At 43.2% G+C, this 15863-nt stretch overlaps 1 long non-coding RNA gene and 1 other non-coding gene across 2 annotated transcripts in view; one reads left to right on the top strand and one right to left on the bottom strand.

Moving 5' to 3' along the window:
• LOC114810020 overlaps nucleotides 1-15863 on the top strand; it is a 78035-nt gene that overhangs the window by 14561 nt on the left and 47611 nt on the right. The gene's annotated exons all lie outside the window — the stretch shown is intronic.
• Nucleotides 8231-8368, bottom strand: LOC114810932. The gene has a single exon (XR_003758621.1). It is a non-coding gene; the product is annotated as a small nucleolar RNA SNORA7 (small nucleolar RNA).

Raw genomic sequence — 15863 nt, forward strand, 5'->3', positions numbered from 1 at the left:
TCATATCTACCTCCCTTCCTGTCTCCTCATACCATTTTTTAGGCAGGCACCAGCCCGAGTTTCATTTTCTTCCTCTTGCTGTCCCACAAAGTTTCTGAGACTAGAAAGACGAGGCTCAGTACTTTAACTTTCTTTTAGGCCTGCTGCCTCACCAACATCTGGCCCGTGGCCGGTGAGTCAAAACTGGATTTCCTGGCTGGTTTAACAGCTCCACGGGCTATACTGCAAATCAATCTGCATCTGGAGCTAACACAAGGGCAGAGCCTGGAATCCCAGTGATCTGTATGCTCCCATAACTTGCCCTTCTGCAGAGACTGGGGTCCACCCCTTATCCAGGTGCAGCTCCCCAGAAAGTAGGCTCATTGTCTCCCTCTCCCAAACTATGTCCTGAGTGGAGTCAGGGACCAATGAATAGGTATTATTCATATTCATAGGTATTTACTGAGCACTTACCATGTGCAGAGCACTTTAATAAGTGCTTGAGAGAGTTTAATACAACAGAGATTGTAGACAAGCTCCCTGCCCACAAGAAGCTTGTAGTCTAGAGGGAATAAAAGATATGCGAGTCCTATCACTTCCAACAAGTTGATTTCCAAGTTCTTTTCTTTTCCTAGCTGCTATTGACATCTCCCGGCAAACTTCTGAGAAGTGAGAGCGGGGTCACCCCGGACAGCGCCCCAGCCTGATCGGGAGGGCTTAAGCTCTCTCTCCTATTTGCTGCCTAATTAACAAGTTGGGTCCTTGCCAGCTCTTTATGTCTATCACATAAGGGTCGTTTCCATTGGGTTTAGACAGACAGTCTTACTTTAAGAACCTTATTGATCAGCTGCTATCCTCACGTGGCTAAAGTGCTCCTCTTGGGGGAACGCTCTTGTGTTTTAAGTGCACGCAGTTACTCTCATGACTGGCTTGTAAACAGGTTTTAATGGGGCTATTAGTGTAAAAGGACAGGAAACTTTCAAAAACAGCCTCTTAAATATTCATGAGGATGTTAAATCTGGTGCTTAATCACCACTGTTTGCACATAGCTAACTGGGAGGGGAGCTGACAGACTGGCTTCACTATTAGCAATTGACAGGGCATTAATAAACGCTCTTAGATGCATGATTAATGGCTAAAAGACAAGTGTTTGGTTTTTTTTTATTTTAACAAAAGGGGCCCCTCTTTTTAGCCATGTGGTCACAGGAGGCTGGCGGGGCCTTCCTCTGGGTGGGGGGGAAGTGTGTGTGTGGGAAGACGGTCAAGTTCGTGGGCCCAGAAATAGCTTGACTTCTTTCTGTCCCTATGCCTGCCTTTTTCAGAAGGCCAGGATATTAGGGCCTAGGCGTTCTTCCTATAGGACCTGCCTTCCTCCTCCAAGAGGATGTGGTGAAGGAGGAGAAATTCCTTCAAATAACACCCGTGCTTTGAAGGATTGGCTATTTGCGTGCCACCCTGGCATCCTCAATTCAGTTTACAGTGAGCCTTGGAGTATGGGCCCTAGCAAGTTGAGATCACTCATCTTGAGAAGTAGTGGGGCCAAGTGGAAAGAGCACAGGCCTGGGAGTCAGGGGATCTGGGTTCAAATCCCTCCTCTGCTATTTGTCTCTTATGTGACCTTGGACTCTTCTCTGAGCCTCAGTTTCCTCTTGTAAATTGGTGAGTCAATACCTGTTCTCCTTTCCCCTTAGCCCATGAGCCTCATGTGAGCGGGATCTATATCTGATCTGATTCTTTTCTATCTACACCCAGAATTCTGTATAATGCCTGGCGCTTAATAAATACTACTACGATTCACCTCTCCATCTCCCTAGTGGCGGAGTTACTGGTTTTCTATTCCATACCTGGAGGTGATAAGTGCGGTCTGAGTTGGGCATTTCCCTTCAAGTTTTTCACTTCTGTCGGAAGTCCATATTTCTGGTGAGGCAATAATCACCTGATTCTTAACATTGCTCATATTTTGCTATAACTTCAAATGAGATCTGATGGCAATAACGGGGAAGCACCGTGCCCAATTTTTAAAGTCACTCAATATTTTCTGATATGAGCTGATAGGACTGCCTTCAGCTGATGATTGAGGGTGTGCATATAAAGATAATTTAAGGGGAAAAATACCTCAGGAGAAATCATGATGATCTCATTGGAGCTCAGATGGCTTCAAATGTAAAAAAAAAAAAAATGCTTCTGGGAGGCAAAATCAGTGGCTTCTTCAGCTGTGGAGTTGTGTGGTTTAAGTTCAAATCTTAGATTCTTAAGATAATTTCATTGGAAAAATATGACACCACTCTACCCCTGTAGCAAAGTCCAATCTGGAGCTCAGAGTCTGAGCCTGATTTTTTTTTTTAATGGAATTTAAGTGTTCCAGACACTGTACTATAATAATAATAATAAATAATTGCTATTGCTAAGCCTGGGGTAGATACAAAAAAATCAGGTTGGACACAGTCCCTGTTCCACATAGGGCTCACAGTTTTAATCCCCATTTTGCATATGAGGTAACTGAGAAAAATTAAGTGACTTGCCCAAGGTCACAGGGCAGACAAGTGGTGGAGCCAAGATTAGAACCCAGGTACTCTGACTCCCAGGCCCATGCTCTTTCCACTAGGCCATGCTGCTTCTATGATTTGTCTTGTGCTTTTCTTGTGAATTCTTGATGAAAGAGGCCCAGCTATAATCATTAGTCTGATGAGTACCATTCAGAAATAAAACAAAGCAGAGATGTCAGGACTTGACTCCTACCAGCCAGAGGGTGGAAATGAGCAAACTTCTATTTCTCCAGGCTCCAGTGAGGCTAAATCAAGTGTCTCTCCACCTTCAATGACTGATTTTGCTAAAATCATTGCTAGCCATGATATCGTCATCTCTGGGTCCAATCTCATTGTTCCCCCAAACAAAAGAAAAGCCCCCTCTGACCTAACCAAACATAAGCACCCTTCAGTAAAAGTCATGGACCAAATAGGGAAGCCAGAGAAAGGGAAGAAAGCACTTGCTAGGGATTGGAGTCATTCAGAGAAGCACTTAATCTCTGTTCAGTGAGTGCCAAAGCATCAGGTTATTTGGGGGGTTGTGGGGAGGTGGTGATGTAATAGGGTAGATTAATATGATCCTTAATCACAGATCTGCCCAGGGAGCCAGTACAACATTTTTCTAGGGAATGTGGACAAGCTGATGAAAAATGCATCTCTTGCTGAACAGTTTGCATTAAGAGCTTCCATAATAGCCAATAGATTGATTTTTTTTTTCTTTCGCAAAACTCAAGTTGTCTCTCTTCCTGGATATATAGCTAGCAGAGAGCATAATCTAAGCAACCTACTGAATTGCAAGTTTGCGTTAAATGATTGGAATTGATATATTTGGTCACATTTCACTTACCAGTGATTGTAATTCCCATTGCAAATACAAAGCATAATAGGAAGACGAAAATCCACCAAGCATATTGGAAACAAGTGCACTCTGGATGGTTAGGCCTAGCAGTCGATTGCATGAAGTCTCCAAATTAATACAATTTGTGATTTATATCATGCCCTCCTATCCTAAAGCCTTCTATCTCTTGAAGGTGAGACTGATTCTCCCCGCCTCCCCATGACCGATCCTACGACAGGAAGGGGTGAGGTGATTCATTCATTCAGTTGTATTTAGTGAGCGCTTACTCTGTGCAGAGCACTGTACTAAGCGCTTGGAAAGTACAATTCGGCAACAAATAGAAACAATCCCTACCCAACAACGGGCTCACAGTCTAGAATGGGGGGAGAAAGAGACTTGATCCCTACGTTCAGGTTCAGTGCTGTTCCAAAACCTTGAGTGCTCTGTTCTGTGGAGAAGGTTCGGAGGAGAGGGAAAGGGGAGGAACAAAAGGGAAGAGGCAGGAGCAAGTCTGGTGTAGGACCTCTGAAGGGAGGGCTGGTGGCTGGGTGACATTCAACCTTCTTCTAGTCATTCAGGGATGATCCCTTCTGAAAATAAAATTAATAAGTGTTTACTGTTGCCCATCGCTGGGATGTGTACTAGATAATCGCATCAGACAGTCAATCGCATCAGACAGTTAAGCGCTTACTGTGTACGGAACACTTCACTAACCACCTGGGAAAGTACAATACCACAATACAGCTCCTGTCATAGACAGGACTCACAGTGTAAGAGGCAGGGAAAGCAAGTTCCTTATCCTTATTTTCCAGGAGAGGAAACTGGTATGCAGGGAGGCTAATCGATTACTCAGTGGTATTTTTTGAGGACTTATTAGGTACAGTACTAAACACTAAGTAACTTGCCCAAAGTTACCCAGAAGGCCAATGGCAGAGATGGACTAGAACTCCACGGTTCAGACTCCCAAATTTTCTTTCCTTGCTGCTTCCCACAACCTTATTAGCATTTTTCTGGGTGCAGGGAAACTACTGATTATAATAGTTGCAATACCTTTTAAATGGTATTTAAGTTCTTACTATGTACCATGCACTCTACTAAGCTCTGGGATAGATATAAGCTAATCAGGTCCCACTTGGGGTGCTCGGCCCAAGTTGGAGGGAGAACAGCCATTGAATCCCCATTTTGAAGATGAGAGAACTGAGGCCCGGATAAATCAAGTAACTTGCCCAAGGTCATAGAACAGACAAATGATGGAGCCAGGATTAGAACTCAGGGCTTCCAAATTCCAGGCTGGTGCTCTTTCCACTAAGCCATGCTCCTTCTTGTAACCAATAGTAGCAGAGGATGTGGGTGGGAGATGGGTGTCTGCCCACTCTAGGAAGGACAGAGTAGTGGAGTCCTGGCTAGCTCAAGGAGAGAATTGGGCTGGAGGTCAGTAGATTGATGAATATGGGTTGGATTGATAGCTGAACTGATTGATTTAGATGGCTGAAGGGAATTTTAGTGGGCTATTTATGTGGCCCAATTTCCCCGGTTTATTGCCAGCTCTTGACTTCCCTTTCTGCTTCAAGAGCTGTAGTCGGATTAATAAACTAGTTGATAACAAAAAGTAGGTCTTCTAATACACCACCAGGAGTTCAGCATTTTTCCCCAAGACCCACTGACATCTTCCTTTAGCATTTTTCAGATCGACATCTACTGTTGCAACTCTAGATCACTGCCTTATCCTCCCCAAAAGCATTTCATTGCTGCTGTTTTGCAGTCAAGTACTCTTGGGCAGAAAGTAGTGATAGAATTTAACACACAGATCTCTTAGGCTATGAACATTCTAGTTAAGTGGAGAATGAGGTAGTTGTCTGTCTAATTCAGGACTGCCCTAAACCAAGCATATTTGCTCCACTTATTTCCTCAAAACCCACCCAGACTCTGCCCCTTGTCAGCTGTGTGACCGTGGGCAAGTCACTTCACTTCTCTGTGCCTCAGTTCCCTCATCTGTAAAATGGGGATGAAGACTGTGAGCCTCACGTGGGACAACCTCATTCCCCTGTATCTACTCCAGCGCTTAGAACAGCGCTCTGCACGTAGTAAGCGCTTGACAAATTTTTTTTGCTGCTATCAGCTACATAGATTCCTTGCAACCCAGAACAACACTAATAAGACTTTAAGAAGCAGCATGGAAGGAACATAATAATGGTACTTGTTAAGCACTTACTATGTGTTAAGCACTGTTGTGAATGCTGTGGTACATATAAATTCCCTGTCCTACGTGGGGCTCACACTCTTAATCCCCATTTTACAAATGAGGTAACTGAGGCCCAGAGAAGTTCAGTGACTTGCCTAAGATCACACAGCAGACATGTGGTGGAGTTGGGATTAGAACCCAGGTCCTTCTGACTCCCAGGCCCATGCTCTATCCACTAGGCCACTCTGCTTCTCCATAACACTGGGAGTCTGAAGCCCTGGGTTATAGTCCATCACTGCCACTGGCCTTTTGGGTGACTTTGGGGGAAGTGTCTCAGTGCTTAGTATTCATTCCACTTCATTTGGCCAGAGTCAATCTGACGATTCTGGCAGAGCTGATGGTAAGACTCCAGAGCAAAGAGTCTAGAACCAGAGATCCCATAACACTTAAAGCTACCAAAATGTCACTGCCTTGGAGTACGGCAGATTCGGTGAGTCCATAAATAACAATAACAATCGGTATGAGATATTGCTCTCCTCTCAGACCCAGGTTTTGTGTCTTGATCTTCATCTCAGGCAATCTCCACAAGTATTCGGGGGTCCAGAAATCTTTAGTCAGGGCCCAGCCATGTCTTGGCTCTGTGCATCCTCCAAGCAAGCAGATGAAAATATAATTTCAGGCCAGTTTACTCTGCAGGAGGAGTTCCATCTTGACATGTGCTTACTTCAATTAGATTGTCCAGGAACATTACAATGGAAAATAATCACGGGGAAGAGAGACTTTCCAGGAAGACCTGGGAATTGATTTTTATTTTTAACACTCAAACGCAATTCCAAAGAGCCCCGTCTTTTGGTGGGAGTTGCGTATTAACGTAGCCCATCTGAAGAGGATGCATTAACAACTCTTATGCTCTTGTATTAAGCATTATGCCTCCTCTTTAAAGTCAGATTAATGGAGATTAGTGGTACCACTTAAGAGTTTAAACATCACACTGACCCAAATTGTTTGTGCTGCCATGAGGCAAGGCTGCATGAGGGGCTGACAAGCTGGAGGTCTTAATGTCAGAAAAGTGATTTCATTAACGGTTCTGCCTAAGAAAGCTCATCTTTCTTCTCTTTCCATAATCCATATGTTGCATTTCCAGATTTTTCTATGCATTCTCAGTCCTATGAAAATGGTCTTGAATACCCATTCTTATAAGTATCCTTTTTAGTAATCAAATATCACTCTGGTTCTTCTCCATTTGGCATTCGAGGGTGGCGTTCACTCCCAGAATACTACAATGCCCTCATTAATGTTTCTTATCCGTCAGAAGGATAAAAATAAATCTCAAGCAATAGCACTTAGAAGTCTGTCATGTCGAACGGGGGGAAAATGGATGGACCTTAATTAATATTAACTTAAAAATGATGTCGTCATGAACACTTGGATGTGATCTGTGGACCAGGCTGTGGGAGATCGGGTTTTACACACAACAGAATCCAAACTTAATAAGGAAAATATTCCACAACCCAAAGTATTTCAGCCACCATAGTACGAGAGGGATTCATAAACCACACCAGCTGGTAGGAAAAATATACCTTCCCTAGGGAAGGCCCCCAGTGTCTTCAGTGATGGAGTCCTTTAGGAGAAGTCAGAAAGAATGCACAATATTTCATTGATCCCAGAAGGGATGACTCTAGCTGGAGTAGTCGCAGTAATTACGTGTGATTAAAAGTACATCCGAGGTAGTTGTTTCCAGCAACTATAATTCTTAGGTCAAAGAACTGAAATCTGTGCCCAGGCAGGAGTCATGGAGAAATTCCCATTCTGTTCTTGTGTCTACTGAAGCGGTTTAGTCCTCTTCTAGATCCAGCCCTCTAAAGTTGCATTAGGACAGTAATCACTGATGGCTCCGTTAGGGTTATATCACTTGGCCGCTCCCATCTTCCACACTGACAGTCTACCCTTCAGGCTCCTCACCTCTGCTTCTTTTGTGGCTCTTTCGCACTGTCCCAAATACATTATCCTTAGTAGGGTCATTTTCTCCCTCCATAGAGCAATCTCTTCTCCCCATCCCAGAGGGATAGGGTTAGCTGGGTTCCTGACCTTGCATCAGTCCTCTCTGAGCCTGGAACAGCTGTTGCCTGATCTCCCCCAGGCAAATCATCTGACAACCTGACCCAAAGTAGCTCTCGTAGGACGAGTTGATGGACAAGGAACTAATGTGTGGGGCTGCCCTAACTTTTCAACCATATTCTTTGCTTAGGCCATCATTGCAAAGAAGTTCCAACATTTTCTTGCCTGTCCCAAACATTTGCTAGCTTGCTTCTTCTCTGGGTGGAATGAAATTGGTGTTATTTGCTTGAATAAAAAAGTGTGAACAAGGGGTCAATTGGCTGTTTGCAGAACAGGTTTAAAATTTAAATTCTAACTTTTATGAAATACCGGGCAACCAAAAAAAAAAGGTAGGAACCCCACCCCAGAGGAATCAGAACACATCTTGTCTTATGCTGTCGCGTCATCTCCGAATCATAGTGACTCCATAGACACAAAACGTCTAGAATGCCCCACCTCCATCTGCTAATCGTTCTCTTAGTGTAACCAAAAAGTTTTCTTGGTAAAAATACAGAAGTGGTTTACCATTGCCTTCTTCTATGCAGTAAATTTGAGTCTCCACCCTCAACTCTCTCCCCTGCCACTGCTGTCCAGCACAGGTGAGTGTTGACTTTTAGCAGATTGCCTTCCATTTGCTAACCGTGCCCAAGTTAGAAATGGAATGGGTACGCCTCTGCTTGACTCTCCCTTCCGTGGCTGAGACTGGTAGAATACTGGCAACTCTCCAGGTGCGACCCTGAGAAGGTAAAACAGGTCTAGTTACCGTCTTCCCTAAGTGAAGATCAAGACTCAGTCGCATGCTAATCTTCCTTTAAGATAGGAGTACTCTTTTGGGAAACAGATGGTCCCAGACAAAATGGGATAATTGTGTGTTTAAGTTTTTCTCCTCTGAGATTTTTTCCACTTCGGAGAAAGTCAGGACAGCTGAGACATGAAGCAGGCAAGCAACCTTTATTGAGATTCATACAGAAGCCTAATCTTTATTATCCTGGCCACCTGTCTTCATACTGTCCTTTAAAATCCTCAGCGTAACTCACTGTAGATTCTCAGCTCTTACTAAGGTTCCCCAGATTTTCAGTGTTACTGTCTGTTATGTTATACTCTCCCAAGCACTTAGTATAGTATTTTGCACCCATTAAGTGCTCAAATACAATTGAATGACTGATTGGAGGTAGTGGGGGAAGAGCTAGCTAATTGTTAGTGTTTAAAAGATACTGATAAGAACACTAATGAAGGTATCTGGATCTCTGCCAGTTAGCTGCAAATTTGATACTCCACACTGATGTAAAGCCACCTGGATTTAAAATTAGAATTTGTTAAACTCTTTTCAGTTTGACACACCTCTTCACGAATTCAGTGAGTCCAAGGAAATGAAGTTCTGAAGTCAATCAGCACTGGTGGGATGGCCTTGGTTTAAAAGTTCAGTGACACCCTGATTCTAATCCCAGCTCTGCCACTGACCTGCTGGGTGGCTTTGGGCCACAGGTCCAAACTCTCTGGGGCTCAGTTTCCTCATATGTAAAATGGAGCTAACAATCCATGCCTCTCCTTTTCTCACGGGAATATTGTGGGGATGAAAAAAAAAAAAAAGGAAAGGCGACAACTAACATTAAAGTGCTTTGTAACATGAAAATACTGTACAAATTCAAGGCATTTTCTTCGCCTTCTACATGGAGCCCATATTAAAGCTGTTCTGGGGTTCATGACTGCAGTTGCCATTTGCAGTGCCTGATTCTGTTTCGGTAGCAGCCTATAACAGTATAGCCGGGGTGTAGCTAATTGTTCACCTGGATCATAAACCCAGAGCAGAAGGCTTTGCAGATAAGGAGGGCTCCTGTGGCTAGAGCAAAGGGACCAATTTGAGTACACAGATCCTGTCCTTATCGTGCCTGTGCTTCCAGTGAACCAGAAAGAAGTGAGGATGAGAGGTTAGGGAGGAAGAAAGAAACTGGTTGTTCTTCGAGTGTTTTTGAGATGTAAAGGCCTAGAAACGCGGTTTGGAGAGTGGATAATATTTTGAGAAGCAGTTTGACCTCGTGGAAAGAGCATGGGCCTGTGAAGAGGAGAAACTGGATTCTAGTCCCAGCTCTGCCACTTGTCTGCTGTGTGACCTTGGATCAATCGCTTCACTTTGTGCCTCAGTTCCTCATTTGTGCAATGGGAAGTAAATCCCACTCCCTGTTACTTAGACTCTGGGGGAGGGACTGTATCCAACCTGATTAACCTACTATTTACCCCAGTGATTAGTACAGTGCTTGTTACAGAGTAAGAATTTAAAAAGTACCATAATAATTATTATTGATAAGTCTCCCAGAAACCTCTGGCGTAGCGGGAAAATTGGGACCCTCCGTCACCTATCCACAAAAGCAGTTAGTGAGAAGCAGTGTGGCTCAGTGGAAAGACCCCCGGCTTGGGAGTCAGAGATGATGGGTTCTAATACCGGATCCACCACTTGTCAACTGTGTGACTTTGGGCAAGTCACTTAACTTCTCCGAGCTTCAGTGACCCCATCTATAAAATGGAAATTAAGACTGGGTGCCCCACGTGGGACAACCTGCTCACCTTGTATCCCCCCAGGGCTTAGAACAGTGCTTTGTACATAGTAAGCGCTTAACAAATACTACCATTATTATTATTTGCAAGCTAAGGCTGCCTTCAAGCCAGGGTCAAGTGGTTTTGCTGTTGCAACTGATTTGGATATCCCTGAGAATTCTGGGCTCCAGGTAGACATCCAGTCTCTGCCATATCTGGTTGGGCTGCTGGGATTTTTGAGGGATTTCTGCCCTTTTTTTCCCTTGGCTCATTCCAAGGTCAGTTATCTGGATTCATACTAGTCACTTTTCAACTATTCCTTTCCTTGCCCAACCAATGAGTTCTGTGAATTTCTGCAATGAACCTTACTTCTGTCCTTATGATGTTCTTATGTAATATGCCATGAAGTGATACTATTCCTGTTGCTTGCGAGGAGATGAGTGTAAGAGCAGTTTCAGTTATCAGTTAGTTTCTAAACAAAAAAAACGCTAATGTCACCAGAAATAAACTGATTTACAGGGTAAATGCATGCTGGTTTAAATTTTTGATATTTCACATAGTTGTTATGTAGCTAAATAAGTGTGTGTGTCTGGATGTGGAGGAGGCTGTGGCAAAGGATGTACAATCCTTTCATGTGTTAGTGGTCACCATGGCAGGTACAAGTACAATTTTTCTATAAATATTTCTTTCCTCCATTATTATCCTTTGGGATTTTACTCATCCTTTGATGTAATAACACCTTGAATTTATTTAGTGCTTTTAATTGCCAAAGCACACTCACATAAATTCTCATTTGGCTCCCTCATAATCCTTGTGAAGTGGACACAGATTTTTTTTCATCCACTTTTTGCAAATGAGGAAAGTGAGGCACAGAGAGGGGAAGTGGCTTACCCAAGTTCACATGGTAAAAATCAATGGCTTAGCTGGGTCCAGAATCCATATCTCGTGACAGGTTCACAGTCTTCCCAGCAGAGGAGCTGCTGTTTCTTATTCCTTAAGATCGGATACCCTGCTCTCTCACGTATCGGATGAATGCCTACTCCAGTAACTTGCCTGCAGGAATTATTCAATAAATATTTATTGATGTTGATGTCTTACACAGCCTAGCATCAGAATCAATCAATAGATCAATCATCTTAATTGAAAATCTATTGAGTGTGAATAATAGAAGCAAGCCACCCATTCCCTGCCCTGTAATAGAGGGAGATTGACAAAAAATATTTACAAATTGTGGAAGAAGGAGGAAGAATGAAACTCCAACAGGAAGGAGCTTGAAGTTATCAGGATGAACCAGCTCAGTAAATAATGGAATATATAAATTTTTAAAGTGGGAATGGAATACATGAAGCAGAAAGGGTGGGTGCTAGGCTAATGTGGTTTATGAATCAATTAAAAAGGGTTTCCTGGAGGAGGTGGGATTTTAGGAGGGCTTTGAAGATGGGGAGAGCTCCTGTCTGGTGAATCCAGGGGGGTGGGAATTAGTTCCAAGCTGAGGAAACAGTGTGAGCGAGTCGTCAAAGGCTGGAGAGTTTAGAGTGAGGTTCAGTTTAGAATTGAAAGGTGGGTGACCTTAGAAGTGCAGATTGTGAGATGCAGAATAGAAAGGAAGAAAGTCTCTATGGAAGATGGAAAGAACTCCTGGAGAGCCTTGAAGTCAACTGTAAAACGTTTCTACTTGCTGCAGAGGGAGATGTGCATTGCTTGGAGCTTTTAGAGGAATATGGAGATACGTTTCAAAATGATCTATGTAGCCGTGTTCAGTACAATCTCCTTGTGGGCAGGGAACATGTCTACCAACTCTGTTATATTGTACTCTCCCAAATGCTTAGTACAGTGCTCTGCACACACTAAGCATAAGTACTCAATATAATAGCATGTTGTGGTGGATAGAGCACGGGCCTGGGAGTCAAAAGGTCATGGTTTCCAATTACCTCACTTCTCTGTGCTTCAGTTATCTCATCTGTGAAATGGGGATTGAAACTGTGAGCCCTGTGTGGGACAGGGACTGTGTCCAGCTTGATTTGCTTGTATCCACCCCAGTGCTTAGTACAGTGCCTGGCAGATAGTAAGCACTTAAATACCATTACTACTATTATTATTATTGGAGATGGGGAGACCAGTGAGGAGATTGATAAGGTAATCTGTAATAAAACAAGAACCCGGACCAGGATGGAAACATTTTAGGTGGAGGGGAAGAGGTGGGTGCAGGAGATGTGGAAGAAGTGACAGGAGTTAGCAGTTGAGTGAAAGCTGAAAGATGAGGAGGACTGTAAATTTGATGTGGGCAGGGAATGTGTGCTAACTCTATACTCTCCCAAGCTCTTAGTACAGTGCTCTGCAGATAGCATGCACTCATATACCATCAATTAAATCCATTGAATTGAGTTGTAGACTTCTGAGGAAATGGAAGATTTTTTTTTTTATCATCTGTTTCTCCTTTGCAGGCTCTAAGCTCATTATGGGCAGGGATCATATCTATTAACTCTATTGTTTTTTCCCAAGTGTTTAGTACAGTGCTCTGCATACAGTAAGCATTCAATAAGTACCTTTAATTGATGGACTATATAAGGAGGGAGATTGAGTTTAGAAAGGAAAAATGAGAAGTTAGTCTTTGGATATATTGCGTTTGAGGCATCAGCAAGACATCAGAGTGGAGAGACTCTGTAGGCAAGAGGAAATACAGGGTTATAGAGTGGGTTAAAGGTTAGGGCTTGAGAGGTAGGTTTAGAGGTCAGCCATGTAGGGTTGGTAGTTAAAACCTTGTGAGCAAATCAGTCAATCAACGTCAATTGGTACAGAGCACTGTATTAATTGCTTGGGAGACTACAATAGAATTAGTAGTCATGATACCTGCCCTCAAGGAATTAACAATCTTGTGGGGGAGACTGACATTAAAGTAAATTACAGAAAGGAAGAAGTAATAGAATATATAAAATATGAACATAAGTGTTACTGGGGGGCGAGGGTACTTAAGTGCTTAGGGGCGTGGAAGTGCTGACATGGGAGTTGGAGGCGATAAGGTGGGGAAATGAGAAATTAATTGATGAAGGCCTTCTGGAGGAGATGTGATTTCAGAATGACTTTCAAGATGTGGGAAGTGGTCTGTTGAATTTGTTGAAGGAGAGAGAATTCAAGGGGAGAAGGTGTGAGCAAGATACTAGAGATGAAAAAGATGAGAGTGAGGCACACTGACTAGATTAGCTCTGCAAAGGCAGCACAAATTACTCCTTTTGTGGCCTATCTTCCTTGCTGTCTCGGTTATTCTGGAAACACTCTTCACTTTATGGCTAGGGTTTGGGGGCCTTTTATTTCTTAAAATCCCTTAAGGAATATGTTTTCCTCTTCCCTACTGTTTGCTGCCCACTCCAAGGCCTGGCATTCTCTTTCTGATTCAGAAATCCATTGTATGTCTTAATCCCCATTTTACAGATGAGGTAACTGAAGCACAAAGGAAGGGAGTTGACTCGCCTAAGATCACACGGCAAAGTGATGGAACCAGGATTAGAGCGTGAATGAAGAGCACTGTACTAAGCATTTGGGAGAATACAATGTAAAAGTTGGAAGACACGTTCTCTGCCCACAGGAAGTTTGCAGGATTTATCCCCGCTCTCAGCCCCACAGCACTTATGTACATATCTATAATTTATTCATTTATATTTGACTCTCTCTCCCACCCCCACCCCCACCGCCTAGACTGTAAACTTGTTGTGGGCAGGGAATGTGTCTATTGCTGCATTGCACTCTCCCAAGTGCTTAGTACAGTGCTTTTGTACACAGTAAGAGATGAAAAAATACAATAGTCTCATGAATTGGATTTCTCACAAGCACTTCAAATTTAACGTGTCTAAAATCAAACTACTCACCTTTCCTCCTAACATTTCCATCTCAGACAATAATGCCACCATCTCCCCTGTTCCAGAGCCCTGCAATCTCAATGTCATCCTGGATTCCCTCTTAGATTGCAAGTTTTGTGTGGGACAGGGATTGTGTCTGATCTGATTATCTTTTAACTGCCCCAGCACTTAGCACAGTGCTTGGTGCATAGTAAGCACTTAATAAACACCTTGCGGTATATTTATTAAAACAGATGAGGGAAATGGCTCTTCAGCAAAGGATTTACTTTGGGTTTTTACCCAGCAAAGAGCAGCTGTTGCCACTAGGAGGATAGGCAGAAGTTTGGTTTTAATTGTTCAGTTACTTAATAATAATTGAGATATTAAGCACATATTATTTGCCAGGCACTGTACTAAGCGCTGGGGTAGATTTCAAGCAAATTGGGTTAGACACAGTCCCTAGCCCACCTGGGGCTCACAGTCTCAATCCCCAATTTACAGATGAGGCAACTGAGGCACAGAAAAGTAAAGTGACTCGCCCAAGGTCACACAGCAGACACATGGCAGAGCTGGGATTAGAGCCCATGACCTTCTGACTCCTAGGCCCATGCTCTAATCACTACGCCATGCTGCTTCTCATACTTCCGAGGTGACTCCTGTTAGAAGAGTTCCCCCAAGATAGAGTGGGTCAAACTCACCTCTCATCAGAGAGACACCTCTTCTGTACTTTGCTCCTCCATTATTGTCGTTCAGTACAAACTCAGAAAGTTCCACCTATCTTATCTCCAGTACAGTGTCTGCCCCACCTGGAGTTCAGCCTCTGTAGTGGTCTCCCATCCCAGGGTTGACCTCACCTGATCCTGCGTAGTTAGGGAAAGCTGATGGGATCACAGCCTTAGGTGATATGTCTGCATTTACATGTGCTTAACAAATTGCCTGTTCACTCAATTACATTTTATTTAATCATCTGTAATCATATAAATTATGCCTGATGGTAGTAAATGTTCATGTCAGCTCCTAATTATAGATTGATTAATTGGCTGTGGTGATTTGTATTACTTCTATAAGAATATATGAAGATGATGATAAATTATGATCAGCGATGCAGAACACCACCGCTGGAGCAGATTTCAAACGTTGTCCCACATCTTAAGGGAAACTTCTTTTCATTTTGATGTTCCTGCCAGATGCCTCAGAAGACAGTTAGGATTCCTTTTATTTATTTATTTATTTTTTGCAACACCTGATTCAAGAATCATTTTATTTTGGGAAAAACAATATGCAGTTCATCACTCTTTGGTGCCAGCAGAAATGAATAACTATGAGCTCATTAGTATCAAATTGGGCTCATTACACCATGCTGGGTGCTGAAACTTCACAGGGTTCATATTAGCCTGGGAAGCAGAATCTTGGAGAGTTGTATGATTCTACCTGAATGCACGACAGGCTTTGAATTATTGGGAAGGTTGAGGTCTGTAGGATTTTCCCGAGGGGGACAGTTCCGTGTTGGAGGAATAGTTTGAGTGAGGGGATGGAGGAAGGAGAGTCGACAGTGAAAAAGTTAGAAGGTGAGCTTGGGAGAAAGAGAGACAGTGGGTTGGGAGTCGTGGATGAAGAGAGTAAATATATGAGATGTGACAAATTGCTGGAGAGACTTAAAAAATAAGTGTAAGGAGTTTCTATTTGATTACAAGGGACACAGAAAGACAGCAGAAGGCTTTGAGGAGCAGAACAATGCTTCAGGAAGAGAATAATAATCATAACTGTTACTTGTTAAGCATTTACTATGTGCCAGGTACTGCACTATATGCTGGAGTGGGTAGAAGCAAATCCAGATGGACATAGTCCCAGTCCCACATGGGGCTCACAGTCTTAAT

The sequence above is a fragment of the Ornithorhynchus anatinus genome, chromosome 3 (genome assembly GCF_004115215.2).
Source record: "Ornithorhynchus anatinus isolate Pmale09 chromosome 3, mOrnAna1.pri.v4, whole genome shotgun sequence".
NCBI classification, from domain to species: domain Eukaryota; kingdom Metazoa; phylum Chordata; class Mammalia; order Monotremata; family Ornithorhynchidae; genus Ornithorhynchus; species Ornithorhynchus anatinus.